The following is a 7,500-nucleotide window of genomic DNA, read 5'->3' as shown; positions in this document are numbered from 1 at the left end:
CATTTGCCCTAATAACATCAAATTAAACATGATTACGAAATAACGATATCAACAAAAATGGGATAGTTAATTAAGGGACGTGTATGTATAAAATATATATATATATGTATGTATACATATATATAGGAAAGTGGTGGTGATTTCGTAAAAGGGACTCCAGATATGAATGAAAAAATACATTCAAGCATTAATTATCTTCTTTTTTTTTTCCGTATTACAAACTAACAGACAGACAGACAGACCAACTAATGAATGGAGACAACAAGCGAGCAAGTGGTTAATTTAATTATAAGGTTAAATTAAACGACAGTGCGTCCAGATAAAAGAGCAGATCATTACCCACCCCTTTTCGCGTGTCTAAATGTGGTTCTACTAAAAACACAGGTAGTGTACAGAAGACACAACCTTTATCTATCATATATATATATATATATATATTTATAATCACGAAATAAGGGCAAAGGTCATTAAAAAAATCTCAATTTCATGTGATTATAGAGAATGGGAGAAAGGAACGAAAGATAATAGACCCTAGTCAAGTTACATGGCAAACAATCTGACTAAATTAAAACAATGTTGCATATCTTTACATATACATATATACATACAACAATCAGCCGAAATATTTATTTAAGGCATTACAAGACTGACATACGGCTTATTGGCCAACATATTTTGAAGGAGAAACGACAGATTGTGAGGGGAAAATGATGTTGAACACATCCAAAAATAACGATACTAAGAATTTTAAATATATAGATATATATATATGTATTTAAAGTATAGGAAACGACTGTCTGAGAACGATTTGTGAACATCTAGAATTAGACACGAAAGAATCTGGTAGGTTACATTAATACAATTATACAATCAATGTAACATTTCACATGTGATCACTACGTGGATGGCTTTCAAAGCTGAACACACACACACAGGCATGTACATACATATATAGGTATGTCTATATATGTGTATATACGCATGTACATATTATATATTATACAAACTATATATGTATACATACATATTATATATATACACACACACACAAACTACATACATGTATCTATACATGTCAGTGTATATGTGTATAAACTAGATCGTTATTTTTTTTTTCTTCTTCTTCGGGCTTCTTGTAAGCCATACACGTATACAGAAAAACTAGGAGAGGGACAAGAGCAGTAGAAGAGAAACGTCAGATGATGATTAAAGGGAGGGAGATGGTTAGACGGGAAGCGATCTCCCGTCAATGAGAAAAGCGATCGTTAGATGAGTCAATAGAAATGAAAAGAAAAAGAGAAAAAAAGCTAGAGGAAACAATGGCAGAGACATTATTAGAGAAAATGGTGACGAATGTTAAAAATCAAAGAAATTGGAAGTACGGTGAGCAAAGTGTTTTCCCTACCAGCAGGCAACAATAGCTACCGTCCAACGTTTTATACGTACCCCGGTTAGAAAGAGAACAGACTCTCTCCGCCTGCGCACATGTTATTACACTCAGATACGAATGAAAGGGTCTTCTGATTGGCTAATGCAATCACCTACGTCATAATAGTGTGTATATATATACATGTATATATTATATATGTGTATGTATGTGTGTATGTATGTATATATATATGTGTGTGTGTATGTATATCTATGTGTATATATTTATATATACATACAGCAATGTGTGTGCCAAATATGTGTATTGGTATGGCTTTCCCTTGGTAAATCCCCTCTCTCTCTCTCCTCACGCCACACAAATGCTTATTTTATTTTTTTTTTTTTTTTTTTAGTCGTATAAAATGTCTCGTAGATGGCTGCTTGCATCAAGAATTGACCCCTTTTTTCCCGATATTTTTCCCCCCAGAAGAGAAAGTAACAAACAAGGTAACAGAAACTTTCAGCCAATCAGTGAAGCCGTAACATAAACGCTCGTGTCGCTATGGCAAGATATTTTTTTCTTATGACTGATTCTCGTTCTCAAAGTTTGAGTCAATAATAATTACCATTATATTTTAGTTCTTCTAGGAAGGCACCGAACAAAATTTAAAAAAAAGCAAGAAACATTAACTGTAAAATACATCAAAGTCTAATGTACTATATACATATATGTGTGTGTGTGTTACATATTCTATATATATATATATATATATATTAGACGTGTGTGTTCTTGAGAAACTATTTCCTCTATTATTGGAGCAAAAGAGGCCGCCGTCTCCTCTGTGTTGACGTCCACATTTGCTAGGAGCCACGTGTGACAAAGACTTGCTAGAGTGTCAGAAGAAATGGGTAAAGCAAATAAATAAATAAAAAATATCTTGACAGTTTAGCACAATGAGAGAACGAGGGGGAGCGGTGAGTGAGTGTAGACACACACACACACACACACAGAGCCATCACCACCTCACATATTGGGGCGGAGACGGAGAAAAAGAAATACTCTTTTAATAACGAAAAGGACTTGATCGATTCTGTTTGTTTGGTGTTTGCCGATTTGATTAATACAGTTACTGATCTTTGATAAACTTAGACAGACACACACAAATATATAAATATACATGTGTGTCTATGTATATATAATTATATATGTATACATATATATATATATATAGAGAGAGAGAGAGAGACAAACAGACAGACAGACAGACTGACAGACAGAGCTTTATATACTAACAAATGTACGTATATAAAAAAACTATATATATACACACACACATTCATACACGCACCCAATAGGTATGTGACATGGGTAAATATTTAGGTAGCAGAACTTAAATTGTCAACGGAAGGTTTTATCACAATGAAACTATTTCTCAAAAAAATACTTTTGTGAGCAAAATATATTTACTTACATAAATATATATTCTCATTTCGCTTATTGTCTGCTTTTTCATGTTGACATGGCATGGACGGAGACGTACTTAAAAGACAGGATTTTACACCCGGACGCTCTTCCTATTACCAACTCTCATTGTTCTAGTGCGAGATTTCCTATTCCACACGTTTTGAAAACCCAAAACGACTGAGTATAATGCCAACATTTACACACACATTAAATTATATATACAATCGCCCTGTGACACTTCTGGCAAGTGTCTGCTACAAAAGCCACGGGCTAAGGCCTTGTGAATTCATTTGGTAGATGGAAACTGAAAGAAGCCTTTTGTGTGTATATATATGTGTGTCTTCGTTCTATGTTTTCCTTAACCACTGCTTGACAGCAGGTGTTGGTGTGTTTACATCCTCGTAATGTAGCGGTTCGGCAAAACAGACCAATAGAATAAGTACAAGGTTTTTAGAAATAAATACTAGGGTTTATTTGTACTAAAAATTCTTCATGGCAGTACTCCAGCATGGCCATAGTCTAATGAATGAAACGAGTAAAAGAAAAAGAAAAAAAAAAGCAAAGATATAGTCATCATTGAATGTCTGTTTTCCATGCTGGCATGGGTTGGACAGTTTGACAGGATGTGATGGGCTGCCTCAAATTCCATTGTCTGTTTTGGCATCGTTTCTACAGCTTACAGAGTGAGAGTGCGTGCTTATTATGTGGCACCGATACCAATAAGATCACCAAGTAATAGGTAAGACAAGAACAAAGCTGTCTTGCTATAAAAGAGGTACATGGCTACCCTGCATTAAATATTATTTAATAGGCAGGAGTAGCTGAAAAGAAGATAAAAATCTTCATACTCCTCAACATTTAACGTCTGTTCTCCATGCTAGAATGGCTTGACTGGCTTGACAGGAACTGGCAAGACCAGGGGTCACACCAAGTTCCATTGCCTGTTTCGGTTTGGTTTCTACAGCTGGGTGCCCTTGTAATGCCAACCACTCCATGAAGTGTACTGGGTGCTTTTATGTAGCACCATTACCAGTGCTTTTTACATGGCACCAGCACCCACACTAATGCTTTTTACGTGGCACCTTGGTTTTAGGATCTCAATTCTGTTGTGGTGGGCAGGTCTTCTTGAGAACAGCAATGTGCAACATGTCTTGATCCTCTGTCATCTCCTTCATAAGGTTTAGCATTTTGAGATCAGCCTTCAGTACTTCGTCCCATGTTTTCCTGGGTCTCCCTCTTTCACAACTCGTCCCCACTTTAAGTGATTGGCAATTCTTTATGCAACTTTCCTCATCCATCTGCATCACATGACCAAGCCAGTGCAGCCTCCTCTCTTGCATACAGCATATAATTCCTCTTATGCCCAATTTCTCTCTCAATACACCAATGCTCTGTTGCACATGCACACTGACATCTTACTCTAATGGAGCATACCAGCTTTGTTTCTCTCTAACCTTTGCATGTCCCCTATATTTAGGGACCATGTCTCACTACCATACAGCATCGCAGTTTGTACCCATGCATCATACAATCTTCCCTTCACTTGAAGAGAGAAACTGTTGGTTGCCAACAGAGGTAAAAGCTCTCTCAACTTTCTCCATTCTTTTCATACTCTTGAAATTACACTTTCAATTACACAGCTAATTAAGTAGCAAAAATTATCTATAACTTCCAGAGGGCCACCGGGACATTTAAGGAAATTCGTTTCCTGTGAAATGGTGGTGACAATTTGTGAAAGCATCTCTAGATAGGAAAAACAAAATGTGTCTTCATCAGTTACAATGAAATTAATGTGCAAGTGGCTGAGTACCCCACAGACATACATACCCTTAACATAGTTCTCTAGGAGATTCGGCATGACACAGAATATGACAAGGCTGGCCCCTATGAATTACAGGTACAATTCACTTTTGCCAGCTGAATGGGCTGGAGGAACATGAAATAAAATGTCGGACAAAACATGCTGCTGGGAATCAAACTCACAACCTTAAAATTGTGAGCGAAATACCCAAACAACAAAGCCAAATGCCTTCACTTTAAGATAGAAAGTGATTTTAAGAAAGAATATGGAGAGTGGGTCAGGTGGAGTGCCTCCACTTATATGCGTGTATATGTGATCATCATCAGTTTTCCACCCATTTTTCTTTGGCCTTCGTGGTTCTTAAAGCAGCCCTACTTCAGCTGTAATCTATGGTTGGATGCCCTTCCTCTTAACAATCCTAGCTTTGCTCTGTATCTTATTCATTTATTACTCCTCTGATCTTTAAATGTCAAAAAACTTGTCAGGTTTTAGGTTGTTTTATTTATGGCAGACGTAAATAAACGTCACTAATTGAACATCAGTGACACTGGAAATTTATTGAGACAAAACACACACACACATACACACACACACACACAAAAACACATATATGTATACATGTAAATACAAACATATACGTATATAAACACATTGATTTATTTAATTTTCTATTTTAAAATAATAGAAATTGTGTGTGAGTGTATATATGTGTGTGTGTATTTACATACATATGTTTATAAATATGTGCATTTGTGTGCATGTTTATGATCATGTATGTACATATACATTTAATATACTAGACATAAGTTTCATAAGACTACAAAATATAAATATCCACACTACCACGCTCGAAACGTACCTGTTATAACTCTTTGTCTCGATTTGAATGTACGTGAAGGTATTTAGAAGGCCCAAACTTATTTCTGCAAATGTGCAAAGCACTGATGCTGATCATAGTTGAATCAATAAGCGTAGGAGTAAAGTAAATGTAGTAAAATTAGGGGGTGTCAGTGGGGCCCTATTTAAGCGGCCCTTCAGAAATTGAATCTCCTTACGATACTCCTTGAGAATTCATTGTCATTGTTCCAATTTGGTCGCCAATGCTGTGTATTTAATTTAAGATACAGTAAAAATAGGGGTGGAGCCAATTAGGTGGCCCTTTAAAAAAATAGACCCCCTTAGGACATTCCCTGGGATTAGGGGAGTTGCTGGTTTGAGTTTCATTTACCTTGCACCAACAGTTTAGGAGGAGTTAACGAACATAAAAATGTAACAGATAGAGAAACATCACTAAAATTTATAATAGGATATGCATGCATATGTATGTATGTGCATAAACACACACACACACACACACAAGTAGTAAATTGGCTTAGTTTTTAGAGCATTGGATAGATTTATTGAGGTATTTCTTATGAGTCTCTGAGCTACAGGTTCAAAATCCTTCCATGGTCAACGTTGCCTCTCATCCTTTGCAGGGGTTGATAAAAAAAAATTCCCCTCGAGGGGGGTAAAATGGCAGAACTGTAAAAAGCTTGGGGGAGATGATTTGCTGTCTCTATCTAAGCTCTTTTTTTCTATGTTCCAGTAGGAATTGGTGCCAAAATTGGGGCCAACTAATTTCTGACTTGTTTGTTGGATAACCATGGTGGTATGGAGATGAGAGTATTGATTGCATTTTATCAGTTGCCTAATGGCAACGTTCAGCATGAAACTGACAATAACATTCTAACCAGTTCTTTACCAAATCCACTCTGAAAGCTTTGGCAGAGTTTGGGTGATGGTTGAAGACACTTTCCATGTGTTATACAGTAGAACTGAACTTGAAGCTATGCAACTGCCAAGCAAACCTCTTAACCATGCAGCTATGCTTCTGTCTTTGCCAGTCATAGCAAGGACATTTGTGCTGACCAGCAGATCAATGATGAAAAGCAGTCAGGCTTTCACCACCCGATCATTTTTCGTGTAGGGTGTGATTTGCGTGAAATTTTGTGATTTGTGTGGAATTTTGTGATTTGTGGAATTTTGTGATTTGTGTGGAATTTTGTGATTTGTGTGGAATTTTGTGATTTGTGTGGAATTTTGTGATTTGCGTGAAATTTTGTGATTTGTGTGGAATTTTGTGACTTGCGTGAAATTTTGTGATTTGCGTGGAATTTTGTGATTTGTGTGGAATTTTGTGATTTGCGTGAAATTTTGTGATTTGTGTGGAATTTTGTGATTTGCGTGAAATTTTGTGATTTGTGTGGAATTTTGTGATTTGTGTGAAATTTTGTGATTTGTGTGGAATTTTGTGATTTGTGTGGAATTTTGTGATTTGTGTGGAATTTTGTGATTTGTGTGAAATTTTGTGATTTGTGTGAAATTTTGTGATTTGCGTGAAATTTTGTGATTTGTGTGGAATTTCTAGCATGTAGCTTCCCCCTTTGGCTTGTCTTAGATGATGCATGTAGGAGAATCAACCATGCTGCTTATGGTCATGTGACTTGAATGGACAGTAGCCATCAGGTGGAACAGATGTAGCCTACTGTCAAGACATTATATAGCAGGAACAAACTACTTCATGGCATTGTAGGGGTGATTTGAAACTTAACTCCCAAGTAACTGGTCAGATACCATGACTGCACTACAATAGTTTCACTTGATTGGCCTATTAGGCAACCAGTCAGTATCAGGCCATTGTGAGATTTGATCTTCTAGAATCTTCTTGTAGCATATAAAAGGCCACTTTTGGCAGTAATCAGTCACAGAATGCTGGAAGCAGCTGAGTGACATGTGCCTTCTTCTTACTATTTGATGGTGTCAGACATTTGCGCAGACAACTCCAGGGTCTTGGACAGACTGAGCCAAACATTCATACCGTGTC

General features: G+C 36.7%; 1 protein-coding gene across 4 annotated transcripts in view; it reads right to left on the bottom strand.

Moving 5' to 3' along the window:
• Nucleotides 1–2,961, bottom strand: part of LOC106872584 (vigilin) — a 64,935-nt gene extending 61,974 nt beyond the window's left edge. The window contains exon 1 of one of the 4 annotated variants that reach the window (XM_089342608.1): nt 2,841–2,961. The gene's annotated coding sequence lies outside the window, so the exon portion shown is untranslated. Of the gene's footprint in view, nt 1–1,382; nt 1,836–2,840 lie in introns of those variants that run through there. The other 3 variants (XM_089342606.1, XM_089342609.1, XM_089342607.1) reach the window with 3 other exon arrangements.
• Nucleotides 2,962–7,500: the final 4,539 nt, after the last annotated feature.

Source organism: Octopus bimaculoides, chromosome 26, assembly GCF_046866305.1.
Source record: "Octopus bimaculoides isolate indiv1 chromosome 26, ASM4686630v1, whole genome shotgun sequence".
Classification (NCBI taxonomy): Eukaryota; Metazoa; Mollusca; class Cephalopoda; order Octopoda; family Octopodidae; genus Octopus; species Octopus bimaculoides.
This window is presented reverse-complemented; position numbering and strand designations above follow the sequence as displayed.